This window comes from Odocoileus virginianus, chromosome 29 (genome assembly GCF_023699985.2).
Source record: "Odocoileus virginianus isolate 20LAN1187 ecotype Illinois chromosome 29, Ovbor_1.2, whole genome shotgun sequence".
Lineage (NCBI taxonomy): Eukaryota > Metazoa > Chordata > Mammalia > Artiodactyla > Cervidae > Odocoileus > Odocoileus virginianus.
This window is the reverse complement of record NC_069702.1, coordinates 8,071,114-8,088,540: the sequence shown is the minus strand read 5'-3', so window position 1 is coordinate 8,088,540 and position 17,427 is coordinate 8,071,114.

Sequence of the window (17,427 nt, the reverse complement as noted above, 5' to 3'; positions counted from 1 at the left end):
AAACTCCACAGAGGGGCATTTTCTTTAGTTAAAGTCAGCACTTTCTAACTCCCTGCAAGGTTTTACTCACATGAAGCAGTTAGTAGATTTTCTCATGCAGAACATTCTTGGCCATCAATGGAAACATTCCCTAAAAGATGGATTGCCTTCCTGTGACCTTAGGACAGCTTCAGGTAGGAATCTTTATACTGCCTGACACCTCCAGTTAATGTCAAGGCTGGAATTACTGATTCTGGGGTCAGATGAAGACAGATCCACATAGGGCTTCCACTTTTATTGTCTTACTAAGCCTTGCCTCCATGCTGGGCACAGGGCTTGGGGCTTTCTATGCATTGTAACATTCGATCCTCAAAGCGATCTTGCTTAGAATGTACTTTATAGAGGCCATTTTTCAGATTCAGGAGCTGGGTCTCAAGCAGGCTAGATCTGGACTGTGGCTATTTAGATTTACATTGAAAATTGAATAAACTTAAAAATCCAGCTCCTTCATTGCCCCAGCCACATTTCAGGTGCACATTACCCACATATGGCTGGTGGCCGCCATATTGGACAGCGTGTATTAGAATATTTCCATCATTTCAGGCAGTCCTGTTGGATTGTGCTGGCCTAGAAGGTTGTTTGAATGGCAGAGCTTGGATTGGAAAACCTGTGCTGTGCTGCACTTCAGAGAAAGTAGTGTGTGACCCAGAGCAGATGCTCTCAAACTCCTTAAGTCAGATGAATAAGATGAGCGGAGCTTCACCATGGAGATGTGAGGGTTGTGGGATACTGGGAGGTGAGCACTTAAAATAGTCTTCTGGATGTCCCCAGATATTAACCAAGTTCACACTATTAAACAGCATCAGGGTTCAGACGTGGGCCCAACTCCACAGCTCTTGCCTTCAAACTCTTCTCTCTGTGACTTAAAAACCCAGCATGTTTCAAAATAGTTCCACCTAATCGTTAGAGATAACGTGCCCATTGACTGTTGGATGATACGTTACATCCTTGATGTTGTAAACTGATCAGGGATCCTGTGAAGGCCCAGCAGGGACGTTCCCCGGAGTTGGTTCTCAGAGCAACTTTTCTACTTAAATCCTCCTGTGGCAGCAACACAAGGTTCTGCTAGAATCTTCCTCACAACACTTCCGAAGTTCAGAGCCAACTCCAAAGTGCGTAAGAAAAGCAGACGGAATATTTAGTGCAGTTGCTGGAGCTATAAAAGAAAAAAAATTAACCAAGCTTATTAGGCTCCCTGTTTCTTCTCTCCCATAAAGGGAGCAACTGGCAATAAATGCCATTCTGCTTTTTAACAGATGAATGGCCCAGTTGTGATAAATCCACTAGCATTTTCAAGGGGAAATATATTTTACTCCCGACAGTTTTAGGAGTGGGATCGTATTTTTAAAAGGAGTGCTGAGGGCACTTTAGTGAGGGTTCAACTTTTCCAACCCACGTGAAAGCTGGGTCCTGAGTGATCCAGCATTCTTGGGGTTGGATTCCAGAGTCAGAGAGAGGTTCATTTGTTCCTGGTTCTTCCCCTTTCTAGGCAGCTTGCTGGCAGAATTTTCTGTTTCTCAACACCTCTCTGCTTTTATTTGATTTACATTTCCTCCTGGAATTAGGAAGTATACATATATTTCCTTGGGTTTTTAGGTAAGAGAAGTAAGGCCCACAGAGAATAAAGTCATATACTTAGTGAGTCAGGAATCTAGATTTGGACTCTAAGACTTCACTTTCCTGTTCATTTAAATCAATTTAGTTCTTGTCTAGCAGAGGAAGAAGAAAATACATGAGACTCAGGAAGTCTAGATTCTGGTCATTATTTTGCAACCAACTGGGCAAATCATCTCCCTTGTCTGTTATTTCTTTTTCCCTACATAGTGGATTTTAACCTGCCTGGCACTAAGGAGTTTTCTGTGATCTGAGACTTTTAGTTCTAAAGCCCAAAAAGACCCAAGGAAACTGGGGTGAGTTGGCTGCCCCAGTTCTGGTGCTGATCCATTTTTATTCTCTACAATCTCTCCTTGGAAGGGATCATGTATTCATTCCACTGACTTCTAACACTGGCAAGTTCTTACTCATCCATGTCATGTTCCTCCCAGCATCTCCCCTTAGTGTCAGTCCATCTGCTGACAGACATACTCACTGAGATGGACAGGGTTATCCCTAGCTCAGGGTGTCCCAGACTGCACTCATCCACTCACCTGCTCACTGTCCAGCCCCAGTCCCATCTCTCCAGCTGCATCCCCTATGTTGTCAGTGGCACTGCCATCAACCTCATTACCTGAGTAGCAACTAGGGAGTGGTCCTAGGATTCTCTACTTGCTCACCCCCATCTTAGTAGACTTCAGGTATCATCAATGGCCTTTCCAACGATTTCTGTCCATTCAATCTACTTCAGTAAAACCTTCCCTAGTTCAGACCCTCATCATCTCTTGCTTGAACTGTTACATCAGCCCCTCAGGCTTCTTGTATTGTTTTCTTCCCATTAGTTCCACTCCACACCCTATTTGATCAAATAACCCCAGTTTCCTTAGGAGTCTATTTTGCGGGTATAGATTTTGGATGTGTAGCTCCAAGCCTGCTTCTGCAGTGCTCCCTAAAGTTCTGTTAGTTGTCAGCCTCATTCCTACATCAATTTTCCGTCTAAAGTGGCCAGTTGTCTGTTTCTGTTACTGGCATCTAAGAACTGATGAATATATTATGCAGTGATGAGAGATAAGGTCAGATCAAAGACAGTTCCGAGAAGGATGAAGCTTGCTGTGGGAGACTTAAGGGGGAAGTTTGTCATCTGAATGAACATATCAAAACCAGGATGAGACATTTACCTGGCGCAGCGGTTTCTCCAAACTGCTGAGAGCACTCTGCTGAGTTGAAAAGGGTCCTTCGGACATTTTTAGGCCTACACAGCTGGAGTGGTGCTGAGTCATTAGGCCTAGGTTCTCGTCCAGGAGAGCCACCTATCTGAGCTTTGCTCTAGGTTGATACTGCATGTTTGTTCAACTGAATGGCTCTGTGGCAAATCTGCAGGGCCTTCCCTGGTGGCTCAGGTGATTAAGAATCTTCCTGCAATGTGGGAGACCCTGGTTTGAGTCCTGGGTCGGGAAGATCCCCTGAAGGAGGAAATGGCTACCCATTCCAGTACTCTTGCCTGGAGAATCCCACAGACAGAGGAGCCTGGAGGGCTGCAGTCCATGGGGTTGCAAAGACTCAGACAGGACTGAGTGACTAACACTTTCGCTTCCAGCTTTCGTGTCCCCATCTGTACAGAAGAAACTGATATGTATTGAGAACTTACTGTTTGTAGTGGTAAAGAAGAATTTCTATATAAAAGTAAGCTGCAGTCATTTCTACATTCTGAATGTATAGTGGCAGCCGCAGAATTCATGTATTTTATTATTGTTCAAAGAGACTTTTGGCTATAAAAGATAAGGCCCCTGAACCCACTTTGAATAGAGAGATAGATAAAGAAACATCTAATGTTGTCTTATGTAATACAATAAGAAGGTTTTTCAGGTCCTTCCTGGAGATCTTTGATCTTTGGAGGCTGGGAGTCAGTGAACTAGGTAAAGATGGTGGTTGTCACCTGGTTATTGAGTGAGTGCAGGTGATGGGAAAGATGATCTGTTGAGAAAATACAGGTCTGGAGACTGGACTGGAGGTGTATACACAGGAGAGAGACAGCCTGGGAGGGCTTGACTGATAAACGTTGCAAGCAGTGATGACTAAAAGCGAGCTTCTTTCCTATCTTGTGCTTCAAATCCTGGAGCTTTCAGAAAAATCTGACAGAGCAGCACTGTGCTTGGGTGCTTTGAGGAATCAAGGGTGTGACAGTTCCATCTGTGACTGGGGTGAAGAAATAGAGAGAACCACAGTCAGCCAGCAGGAGCAAACACGAGATGATCCCAAGCCTGGAGGCTTTGGAATGGGAGGCGAGAGGCCACACCCAGGAGGTGAAAGGCCACGCCCAGGAGGTGACAGGCCACACCCAGGAAGCCACACACATCAGAACTTCCTTCTCTCCCAGTCCAGTCCATAGGCATGTTCAGGAGGGACCGGCCTTTCCTGAAGAAACAATGCAGAACTGGGACATAAGTCACTCGATTTAAATGTTAGAGGAAACTGTGAGTCCAGAACGAGAAATGTAAGTTTCATTTGTGCCAGGAGACTTATCAATGATTTATTGAATGTCCATTATTTCAGATTTTTGCGTGTGCTATTTCATGGGATCCTAGCCTAGCAGGTGAGGATCAGTATTCCAGTTACCACCTGACAGATGAAGAAACTGAGCTTTGTGAGATGGGGTGACAGCCCTGGTCCCGCCTTCTCATGGATTAATGAGCAGCTTGCCTTTGATGATGTATGAGGAGTAGGTGCTAGGTCACTACAAGGCCCTGGGAAAGTGCAAAGGCTTATTGCCGTTTTTAAGTTGGATGAGGGTGATGGTTTAGTCACTAAGTCATATCCAACTCTTGAGATCCCATGGACTGTAGCCAGCCAGGCTCCTCTGTCCACGGGATTTCCCAGGCAAGGATATTGGAGTGCATAGACATTTTCTCTTCCAGGGGATCTTCCCAACTCGGGTATCAAACATGGGTCTCCCACACTGTGGGCAGATTTTTAACCATCTGAGCCACGAAGGAAGCCCCGGGATGAGCAACCAGAGCAGAAAAACAGAATGGTGAGGGAATTGTGGCCTTTTTCTGGGCTGGAGGGTTGCAGGGTCAAGACCAGAGAACCTATGAGTTGGTGTTTCTTCCCCCACTGCAGCCAGCTCTGATTATATTAAGTGCTTTACACCCTCTTTTATTAAGTGGACCTTGAATGGTATGGCTCTCATTTGCAGCTGAACTGCTTCAGGCTGAGAAAAGTTAGTGTTTCCTCCATCTCATCCCTTCCACCTATTGTAGGCTGAACAATTTCTCTCCCCTCCCACCAACATGTTGAAGTTCTAACCCTCAATATCTGTGAATGTGACCTTATTTGAAAACAGATGTCATCAAGTTACGATAAGGTCATAGGATGGGTCCTAAATCAGTATGACTGGGGTGATTATAAGTCAAAGAGACAGAGACCCAGGAGAAGGCATGTGGTGACAGGCAGAGACTGGAATGAGGCTGCTGCAGGCTAAAGTTTGCCAGCCCCCACCAGAAGCTAGAAATGATTCTACCCAGAGTCTCCGAGGAGGCCGGGCCTTGGCAACACCATCATGTTGGACTTCTGCCCTCCATAACTGTGAGATGGTACATTTCTGTTGCTTTAAGACACCCAAATTTTGGTACTTTTGTTACAGCAGCTGCAGGAAACTGATACATCTCCAGAAGTCACCTTCAGGCTGGCAGAAGTCAGCTCCTGAGTTTCTCATCCATGTTCTGCACCTACCATTGATTCCCATTCATTTATTCATGTGTGTGACTGGGGTGGACATGTCACAAGAAATACAAACCTGAGTCACATTCTCAAGTTAACTTCAACATGAGGAAATCAAAAGATGGATTAAATGAGATGAGATAGTGAGTAGACTGTGTCTCTGGGCTAGTCCTTAGCATTTGGTACTAGAGTTCTTAGCATAGGTGCTAGAGTCAGAAGGTGTTATTGTGAATAGTTAACACCAAGAGAAGTGGTGAGAAATTCCATGGACTCCAAGCAGACTAGCAGAGTTGGAATCACGGCTTCTCCAGTCTCCACTCACTGTCTATCTAGAGAGCCTCCTTCCTGTCTTACCCCAGTGTTAAATTACATTTGCCTGCCTATTTTTTTCAGGGCCCCCAGCAGTTCTTGAAATGCTCTTACACATTTATTTGTTTGTTGAGGGCTGGCCTTCTTGACCTCGGCATTGACATTTTGGGCCCAATCATTCTTCTCTGTGGGACTGTCCTGTGAGGTCTGGTGTTTAGCAGAAGCCCTGGATGCTACTCACTAGATGCCAGTCACATCCTCCCAGGCACAACAAAAAAGTATGTTTCCAGATGTTCCCTGGCAGGGGAGAATCACTCCTAGTTGAGAAGTGCTGTCTCATCATCCTTCTTGTTTTCAGTCATTTCTCCAGCCTCAAGAACAGTATGCTTAACCTAGACAGTGTATTAAAAAGCAGAGATGTCACTTGGCCAAAAAAGGCCCGTATAGTCAAAGCTATGTTTTTTCCAGTAGTCATGTATGGATGTGAGAGTTGGACCATAAAGAAGGCTTAGAAGAATCAGTGCTTTTGAACTTTGGTGCTGAAGAAGACTCTTGAGAGTCCCTTGGGCTGCAAGGACATCAAACTAGTCAACACTAAAGGAAATCAACCCTGAATATTTACTGGAAGGACTGATGCCGAATCTGCAGCTCCAATATTTTGGCCACCTGATGTGAAGAGCCAATTCATTGGAAATGACTCTGATGCTGGGAAAGATTGAAGGCAGGATGAGATGGGGATGACCGAACATGAGATGGTTGGATGGCATCACCGACTCAATGGACATGAGTTTGAGCAAACTTTGGGAGATACTGAAGGACAGCGAAGCCTGGCGAGGTACAGTCATGGGGTTGGCAGTATTGGACATGACTTAGCAACTGAACAATGACAACATTTAGTGAGCACTTTGTAAATGTGGGTTGACAAGCTGGCTGGAGAGGGGCTGCAGGGTGAGATTTGCTATTTTGTGGGAACTCAGAGCAAAAGTGCCCCATCTCTCAACTCAGTTGGGTGCTCTCTGATGACCTAGAGAGGTGGGGTGGGGGTGGGGGTGGTGGGAGAGATGCTCAAGAGGAAGAGGATATAGGTGAATGTATAGCTGATTCACTTTGTTGTACAGCAGAAATCAACACAACATTGTAAAGCTACTATACTCCAACAAAAGTTTAAAAAGAACTCTGTCTCTGATTGGAAAGCCCTGAGGAAGGTGAATCCTAGAGGTGGCGTATGGGTGGAAACTTGTAGCATCAGCAAGTTTTCTTTTGACCAGGTGCAGAAGGTGGGCATTCCCAGAAGAGCGAGTGGTCCTCAAAAAGAGGAGGAGGTCAGATAGGGCAAGTGTTGAGGCAGTCTGGGCACAAGTTGGAAAATAATTTTCAGACACAGAGCATTTCAGAAGGGAGTGAGTTTATTAAGAGCAAAGAGCAGAGATAATGAGGTCACTGCGAACACAGCAGGCCAACCTTCTGACAGACCAGGGAAAGCTGATGCTTTTTGTGGGTTAGTAGCCAATTTTTCTAGCCTTGAGACAAAGAAAATTTCTGCTGGAAGATTGGCGTTAGGTGATTGGTTGGGGCACTACAGGTTGACTATCCAGATGGGCATCTCTGCCTAATTTGGAGTCAGGAAGCTTGATAGTGGTGATCAGGGAGCTTTTGGTACCGGTTACAGAGGGGTTCAGTCAGCTTCGAAGGTGACCTTGGTTCTGGCTCCACTTCTGTGGCCGTGGTACGAAGACTCGCACCTATGGCCTGGGGAAGGACTCAACAGAGTGGAATGCTGGTGCAATCCTGGTGGTGGTGAGGCTGGAGGGGGGGGGTGGGTGGTAAAGAGAGGCTGTAGGGGCATAAGCATGAAGTCATAGGGCCTGAACTAAGGCAGTGGCCGAGGGATCAAGTTCCACTTTAAGATGTCTGATTCGTAAGAGACGGTTACTCTGAACTCGTTAATATACCCAATTATTCCCTGGATTTGCATTCTTTGCTGATAGATTAGTGCTTCGTGAAATGCTGTTGCCCTTGTAGCTCATATTTCTCCATTTTTTATTTTTACTCAGCAACCATCACTTCTGATCATTTTTACATTAATTGTATATAACACTGCTTTGCTTTAAACATATTATTTTAAAGCATTTTGCTTTGCAGTTCACTTCACAGCTTGAAATTCTGGAGACAGTGGTCATAAATCTCTCTTGAAAGAAAATGGAAGTTGTCTGTTTTAATTTCATATCAATTCCTGACTGCCTAAGAAGGAGGATGGGAGAAACACATACAAAAAAACTTTTTTTCAGCGCTTGCAATTGTCCATGTTCTACTGGTGGGTTACTTTCAAATGGTATGTGCTTGAGGTTAGAATTTGAAGACTGGTTTTGGGGATAAGGTACAAGATTTTGAATAGAAATTGCAGTTTAATTTTGGGATGCGACTAAAAAATGGAAGCAATGAGATTGAAGAAATAGTATCGGTTCTGGGCCAGAGAGATTTCACTTGAATTCTGGCTTCCAAGCTCCCTAGCTCTGTGAGCCTGGGCAGGTCACATTAATCTCTGTCAATCTTCATCTGTTCACCTATACAGTGGTGGGGGAGTGCAGCAAATCACCCCCTCTCAAATTTAGCGCCGTAAAAGATCAACAACAATCAGTTATTTTTTTTCTTTTGAGCAGGGCTCAGTGGTGATGGCTTGTTTTGCTTCTCAAGGTTGCAGCTGCAGTGATCAGACTAGAACTGGAGGGTTCATTTTCAAGGTGGTCCACTCACCTGGCTGGTCAGTTGGCATCAATTGTTTATTGGTGAGGATCTCTGACAACTAAGCCTGACAACTAGAGTGCCTACACGCAGTCTTTCCAGGTCTTTCCCAGTGTGGTGGTCTCAGAAGAGCTGGACCACCCAAGAGAACTAGTCAGAGGTCTCTCACGCTGTGAGCTCCACCAGGCGAAAGCTGCATCTTTTGTTTCCCCTTAACACTCTCTCTTAGAACCCAGGACAATGTCCAGTGGAGAAGAGGCATGTAAGTAATTGTTGACTAAGTGAATGGACAGATTTCATTAGGAATCTCTTGAAAGCTATCTTACTTCTCTCTGATCACATTTCATTTTCTTTAAAACTTCATAATTATGTGAAAATATATATGAATGTGTAACTGGGAACATACCTGGAGAGAGAGAGAGAGAAGAAGCATCTTTTCTAAGTCAGAATACTCTACCAAGGGACCCTTTATTTGCTTGTGATGGTTTGGGGGCAATCATACATTCATTTTTGTGGGAAAGTGGAGTCATGGGGTTTAGGTATTCATAGTACAATCTGAAGAGATCTTTTTTTAACTCAGAACTTTGTGATGATGATACAAGAAAACGATACAAGGCAACTTCTGGTGTATAAATTATCCATTATGTTCCACTGCTGCTTTCCACTTAAGGGTTCTTGGGTTTTGAAATCAACTTCAGGCTCTCCTCAGTAGGACACAGGGGAGAACTCTTTCCCAGTTTCATGAGGGAAATTATTGACTTAGAATGACTTCTTCACTTCGGGTGAAGTCCAATGGTATTTTTATCTAATACCCTTCATTCTGAGGTCGGTTAGTATTTTAAAAGTTATTATGGAAAATTTCAAGCACATAAAAGAGTAAAGAGCACAGCATAATAAATTATTCCCACATACCCATAATACAGCTTCCCTGGTGGCTCAGTTGGGAAAGAATCCACCTGCAATGAAGGAGACACAGGTTCGATCACTGGGTGGGGAAGATCCCCTGGAGAAGGAAATGGCAACCCATTCCAGTATTCTTGCCTGAAAATCCAATGGACAGAGGAGCCTGGCTGGGTACAGGCCATGGGGTTGCAGAGAATTGGACACGATTGAGCGTCTGAGCATACCCTAACTACCCAAAATACAATTTCAGCAATTACCAACTCATGGTCAATATTATATTTTCTGTGCCTTCATCCACTTCCCCCTTTCCCTCTGAATTATTTTGGAGCAAATCCTAGATACTAAATAAATTAATCTATACAGATTTAAGTATGCATTCAACAGTTATGTATTCTTTAAAGATAGATAATAACAATACTATTTTTACTCTAAGAATTTAAAAATAATTATTTAGAGTAATGAAATATTGAGTTATCATTTCCAATTATTTTATATTCTTTTTATAGTTTTTCTGTCAGTAGTCAAATCAGTTTCATACATTGCAATTGCTGGATATGCCTCGAGTCTTTTTAAATCTCTTTTCTCTCCCTGTAGGCTTTCTCCCCCTTTGCAATTTATTTGTTGGAAAACTACCTGTGTGATCTGTAATCTTTCTTGTATTCTGGATTTTGCTGATTGAATTCCTGTAGTGTCATTTCACATGTTCCTCTGCCCCTTTATTTCCTCTAAATTGGTAGTTAGATTTTGAAGCTTGATAGATTCAGGTTGGGGTGTTTTGCAAAAGCACTGCTGTCTTTCGATGATGGTATATTTTTCCATCGTGTCTAATGGACTCTCTTTCTGTGATGTTAGCAGCCATTCATGATCACTATCTAGATCCACTATTTCTTTAGGGTTCAAGAGATGTGAGTTTCTAATTTTACAATTCTTCATTTTTATTTTAAGCTGGAATATTCCTTTAAAGTGAATCCTTTCATTAAGACTTGGAATAGTCTCAGATATGCTTTGTACAGAAAAGTCTTGATTGCCTTTAGTTCTCCTTACCAAATTTTCAAAACAGCAAGTGATCAGTGAGCTTGTCCCCTGATTTTTCCCCTTTCAATCCTTCATTCATTTTCACTCTCCTTTTCCTTCTTCCTTTCTGGCCCATTATTAACTCATTTAAATGTATTTTTAACTAGGTTTATAACTAAAACATCTTCACTAACCTTAACACATTTGATGAGTTTCCATAGGATTTGTTACTTTTAGAGTCTTATTTCTATTTGAAGAAAATATTTGTATACTTTCTTTAAGTATCAGTTCTTCATCATGTGGTTATTATCTATCCTCTGCAGTATGCCAGTGAAGCTATATAAGCAGAAATGTACTAAATGAGGGTTCTAATTAAGTTCTAAATAAGGTAATATTTTCCTAATAAAAGTATATTCAATTTGTGTATAATTTCTGCCCTTTTCCCTTTCCTCTTCTTCCTACCTGAAATGTGGATGGAATGACTGGAGGAGTAGCAGTGATCATGTCACAAAGAGGACGAACACTTACAAACACACTCAGATAGGAGCAGAAATCAAATCGGACCCCAGTTTCTTGATGATTTCCTTACGGAATTGCTCCACTCTAAGATTATTGTATCTGACTTCTTTTTATATGAGAAAAACAACTCTTGGTTTTCTTAACCACTACTTATCGGCATTTTTGATATTTGCAGCTGCATGTCCTCCATGAAGAGTTTGTACATGTCTCCCACATACATAATAAGTGGGAGAGCTGGGTTTCAAATCCACATTTGTTAATATCTAGATGCTTGTGTTCTCTTATGGAATGGTGTGTATAACCATGGACAAGGAATATAGCTGAATACATCCATGAAGAGGACACCTTTGTTTACTCTTTGATTGCCCTCAGATATGCTTTGTATAGAAAAGGCAGGATACATGCTTGATTTGTAAGCCAGCCTCCTCCTGTCCAAAGCCAGAGCCCAGGATTAGCACACATTTTCAGTATCTCCTCAAGCAGGAAATGAGATGCTTCTGGCTCCATGTAATGAGCTGATGAAATATACAAGCTTTTTCTTGCTTCTTGTCAAATGATTTCCAACTTTTCTATACCAAAGAGTCCTCTTTTATTAACTCCCTGCAAAGTATAATGTGTTTTGAAAGATTTTGTCAAGCAAACTGCACTTAAAAATAAATATTTAATTCACTTACCTATTTAAATTTAATCAAATGCATATGTAACCTCTAATCATAGCTTCTGATCTACATGCCTAGTGTTAGCACTCTGAATTGGTGCTAATTTCAGTGAAAAACAGGAACACTATTATTAGGCTGTACTGCCTTAAATTCTGTTAGGATTTTATGGGTAATAGAAATGCCCCGTGAATCCCCTGGTCATCCTTGAAGACTCCGGTGGGTCAGAGGACTCAGCTGGGGATCCAGGTTGGGAGTCCCTGCTCTAGAGTCTGGGGGCCCATATTGCAGTAAGCTGGTTGGTTTCCATTACAATAAAAGGTGTAGAAGAGCTTCAATCAGAAGATGGCTTTGCTTCTGTTTCAGGTTCCTCTTGGTGCCAAATACTGCTTCTGAGCTAGGCTGACTCTGGGTTAGCCCTGACGGTTCTGAGCCCATTCAGCTTCTAATGCTAATTACTGCTCATCTGTAGTCTCAAAGAGGATAAAAACCAAATTCTGCAGTATTTTAGGAGTCCCATCTACAAGGGTAAGGGGGATCTAGAACTGGTCTTGCTCAGGTACCAGTTTCTCTGCTTGGTACCCTGCAGATTTTTCTGTAGCTTTTCTCTTGATACTATATCACTGTAACTCATCATCACTGATGAGTTCTGTCTGAAAAGGCATTTACTGAGCACCTGTCATGAGCTAGCATAGACTTACATGCCAGCTTATAGACAAATAAGATCCTGTGCTTACGGTTGGGCTTCTGCCTTGATTTCTGGTTGATAATCAGTTTTATCCTCATTTTGAAAACTTAACCCAAACAGGGCTTATGAGACACTCTACAGCTAGTGCTAATCTCCTCCAATCTTTTACTGAAGTTGGGCTTCTTTCACGGGGTCCAGCAATGGTTTCCTGTTAGAGCCCAGATGGATTATTTACCATCTCGACACTGTAGGTCCTGCCTTTCAGCTGAGAGGGGCCCGTTTGCCCCATCCTTCCTACTAGATAAGGTTCCTACTTGACCTTCTCTATGATTCCCTGGCCATAAGCTCCTTGAAGGCTGGGACTGTATTCACTTTGGTACCCTCAGCACCATGAACAGTGTATGGTGAGTGGTAGAAGCTGACTTTTGTTTGTGGAATGATGAGTGGAAGCAAGTGCCGTGTGGAGAGGGGAGGAGAGAGTTTGAGATGAGGGAGCAATGGGCCTGAGAAGTCTGGTGACCTTACAGGCTGGCCATTGTGAATGTGGAAGTGACCCAGGATCATGTGGGCTGAAGGGGAGTCTATGGGTTGGACACTGCCATCACCGTCAGACCATCATTTAGAGCTTCGGCAGAATGGGTGAAGTCCATGTGCTGCTTTGGGACAGCACCAGAGGCTGGGGCTGGGGTGACCGGAGGGCCCGAGCTTCAGGAGCAGGGGGACTTTGGTCTCAGGGCATATGCAGCTGGTGGTGGCCCTGGGGGGCCAGCATGCCGACCATAACCCTGAAGAATGTGGAGGGACATGTTGAGAATGGGTAGATTCCCTCTGAGATGACTTCAAGGGAATTGTGTTGCCAGGGGAAAGCCAGTTCTCAGTTAAGGCAAGGAAGTGATGAGGGTGCTCAGGGAAAAGGTCGTGGATGCTGTAGACTGTAGCCCGCCAGGCTCCCCTGTCCATGGGGTTTCCCAGCCAAGAATACTGGAGTGGGTTGCCATCTCCTCCTGCAGGTGTGGACGTGCGGTGGTTGGTTAATCACACTGCAGAGACTGCACGGGCAGCCCCTTAGCTGGATCAGTGCCCAAGATAGCTGCCTGTTCCCTCTCATCCACTCTCCCCGCTCCACCACCAAGCTCTCCCCTGCTTCCTGGGAGTGCTGACGGCTTTGGCTTTGCCCCCACTGCCTGCCTCTCTGCAGGTAGTCCTCTGGCCAGCTTCAGCCCTGAGTTTTGTCCTTGGCAGTTGCCTCTCTCTCTCCAGTCTCAGCCTCCTTCCAGTCCTGTCTCCACCCACACCGCCCGCCTCCCCACGCCACCCCGGGGGGGAACCAGACCTGAAAAAGTAGCCCCTGCAACTCCTCACCTCGCGTTATCTCCCCAGCCAGAACGTTTGCTTAATTTGCTTACTGACATTTCACACTGATAAGTGGGGAATAGTCAGTCGAGTTCCAAGTGTACCTATGACTCACATGTTTTTGAAGAATATGTGGAGGAGGGACAGAAACAAAAAAAATGAAGGCAAGGAAAATGAGAGGGAGAGGATTGTAGTCCTGTAACTGAAAGTGCCTAGGAGTCTGGCTTTGGTTTTGTTTGTTTTAGAAAATGACTGGAGGCCATAATGTTTGAACTTTTCCATTGTCAAGTCTGCTGAGAATTCAAGCAGGGCCAACCCCTGGAGACTTCTTTTTTTTTCAGTTCCTGAGATAGGAAAAATGAAAATCTGAATCTTATTAAGCAGATCCACGGGACTTGGATCGAAAGAAATCTGAAGGCACAATTTTGCATTCAAGCTTATGAAGGGGAAACAAAACTTCAGAGTGAGACAGACTCTCTGACTCTTTCAGCGACTACTCGTGTGTGTGTGTGTGTGTGTGTGTGTGTGTGTGTGTGTGGTGGGTCAGCTTTTGGCTGACAAATTGGCTCCAAACTTTTCACAAGGAGACAATATCTTTGCTACTGAATTGGCACAAAAAATGCATCAAAGGATGCTCCCAGATGGAATTTACTTTTTATGAAATGGGTCACTGTGACACTTTTGTTCACCTGGGGCCTTTGCCAGTCCTCTCTACTCCCAGCTTCCCAATTGTACATATTCCAGGGAGCAATCAGGCCATCTTCCCTGATCCCTCCATCTTACAGCTTTCTCTCCCTTTTCAGGACCTGCACAGCCCTTATCGTCTGCACCATTTCATCAAACACACTCTGCCCTGCCTTCCTGGGCTTCTGAGTCCTTTTGGGTTGCCTCTGGTTTATGCAAGGCTGCCTTTCCTTGGAGCTGCGGCTCCCTCAATGTCACTTTCCTGTAAACACAAGCTAGGTCTGCCCTTTCGTTCTCTACTGTGTAGTTTCTACAACGTTAACTGAAAGCTTGTGAAATAAGAAAGGAATTACAATGCAGGTGTATTTATGAGATGTGGCCTGAGCTCAAGCTCCTCCACGGAGGAGCACTGTGCTGCTCTGTTCTCCTGAGCCCCAAGAGAAAGAGCCCTGAACGGGTGGGTTTCTCCTAACCCGATCCAGCCCTCAACCCTCTGGAGGCCTGGGGAGAGAATCAGCAAGGCTCCCTCTAAATTTTTGACCCCGAAACAGGTCTCACAGATGTAACTGTTTTTCTTATTTTCATTTAAGAAGAGGATCTTACTTTACCTTTGTCTAATTAAAGTGCCCTATGTGTATTTTTCCCTAAAAAAAAGCATTATCTTAGCCTCATGGAGGAACTTGAGCCTCCACCTCCAAAGAAGTGGAAGAATTACTGGCAGCTTTCAGGTGTCAGAGGCATGCTTCTGACTATCAAGATTTCACAACATGCGCACATATAGCTTCAGCCAGAGCATCCCAGGGCACATTATGTACCTTCTTCCTCTCCTGCCTCAATGCAGTTTATATAGATAAAGAAAGCTGAGAGCCAAAGAACTGATGCTTTTGAACTGTGGTGTTGGAGAAGACTCTTGAGAGTCCCTTGGACTGCAAGGAGATCCACCCAGTCCATCCTAAAGGAAATTGGTCCTGAATATTCATTGGAAGGACTGATGTTGAAGCTGAAACTCTAATACTTTGGCCACCTGATGTGAAGAGCTGACTCATTTGAAAAGACCCTGATGCTGGGAAAGATTGAGGGCAGGAGAAGGGGATGACAGAGGATGAGATGGTTGGATGGCATCACCAACTCAATGGGTATGAGTTTGAGTAAACTCCAGGAGTTGGTGATGGACAGGGAGGCCTGGCGTGCTGCAGTCCATGGGGTCACAAAAGTCGGACACAACTGAGCGACTGAACTGAATTGAACTGATGGTGCATTTGTTAAAAGTAAGGAGCAAATATTGATAACTTATTAATAATTCAAGTCCACAGTTTACCAGGTCTCCCACATTACAAGCAGATTCTTTACCCTCTGAGCCAGGAGGGAAGCCCAAATTCAATAAAGACTTTAAAAAAAAAGAACAAAGTTGTCTATTCTGGATCTTCTATTTTTCCTTCTAATGTTCAGAATCAGCCTGTCAAAATCTGTAAAATAATTTGTAAGGATTTTGATTGGATACTGTTGAATCTGTAGATCAAACTGGAAAGAACTGACATCTTGACAATATTGAGTCCACCTATCCATGAGTCCATCTATTTGAATCTTCTTTGGTTTCTTTCACCAGAGTTTTGTGGTTTTCCTCATTTAGATACATACATTGTTAGATATGTACTTAAGAATTCAACAACATATTTTTAATGTTAATGTAAATGATGTTGTGCTTTTAGTTTCAAATTCTAATAGTTCACAGCTGGAATATAGACTTATTTATTTTTATCAGAAAAAAAATCTCCAAACAAGCTCAAAACAAATTATCTCACAGAAGATTGAATGCAATTTCTTATGCAAAGTCTGATTCCTTTGTCCCCATTAGGAGTTCATTTATCCTATGCTTGAGTATTGTCTGTGATGGGCAGCTCACTACCACTCAGAACAGCTCATCTTTTAGACAACTTTACTTTTAGATAGGTTTTCCTTACACTGGATTCCTTGTGGATGCATTACAGCTTAATTCTGAAATAACAATGGTATTTGTGATCCAAGTTATTGATTTTATCTGCATTCTTTTATCTTCTTAGATAAATGTTGGGTTGTCCCAGCCTTGGTGAAGCTGGGGTGTCCTATGGGCTGTGGGAGTCTGTGTGCTAAGGATCCACACTCTAGGGTGCTAATGGGGAGCTAAACACATGACTACAGGTGTGGGTTGTCACTTATTAGCTGAGTAAATGCTGGCAAGCCCCAGTGTTTTCCAATTTCTTGATTTTTAAAAATGGGAAAATTAGTACCTTCACGGGGCTGTCATAAGAAAGAATAAGGCAGTGAACATGAAAGCAATTTTAAATCAAGCTGTTCAGTGGAAGAATAATTTCAGCTTAATATCTTTCATGTCACTGTCACCACCCAAATCCGTGAATCAACAAATGGACCTAGGAAGAAAGGCAGAGGGAAACACAGAGTTGAAATGCTCACAGTAAACTTAGGGAGACATGATTTCCTAGTTTTCAATGGCTAAAGAGAGTTTAAACATAATCTAATTTAACCCCTTCATTTCATAGAATGAGGAAACGGATTCCTGAAGAAGGAAGTGGCTTGCCCAAGTTTATGAGTCAGGCTGTTTAGCTTCTGAACCAGGAAGTGGTCCAGTCTGTCTAATAAATAGTGCTCCTTCTCCTAACTTCCTCGACAGAAGGATCTGCAGCGTCTCATCCAGGTTTCGCCTTCTCCATGTTCTCTCCTTCTTCCCTGATCGTGAAACTCATGGCTTTTCAGTTACAGCACTCGTTGTCAAAGATTTGGGGGATGAATTACACAGTGGCCACTCCTTGACCGAGAGAAACAGCTGACTGCTCATCTCTGAGGCAGGGGGCATTTTTAAAGGCTCAAACTAGTCAGGAGGAGCAAAGGACCTCAGCTGAAATGTTAATTTACACTGATCAAAAGAACAAAGTTCCATTTAGGTGTGCAAGAAGAGTTTCTTAGTCATGGTAGAATTAATGAAAGAGAAATGAATGCTTTGCAAAAATTAAAATTCAAATATACTCTTGATTAATATAAGGTTTCCTGGGAATGAAAGGTAAAATCTTCATGTAGCAAGCATTTTTTTTTTTTAATACCATGCATGGTACTGGGTGATTGGTTTACAATAATGAGTTGCATATCATTTTTGACTGTTATGCAACAGACTGTTGCATTTCATAGACATATACTGCCAAATACTGTGCATCC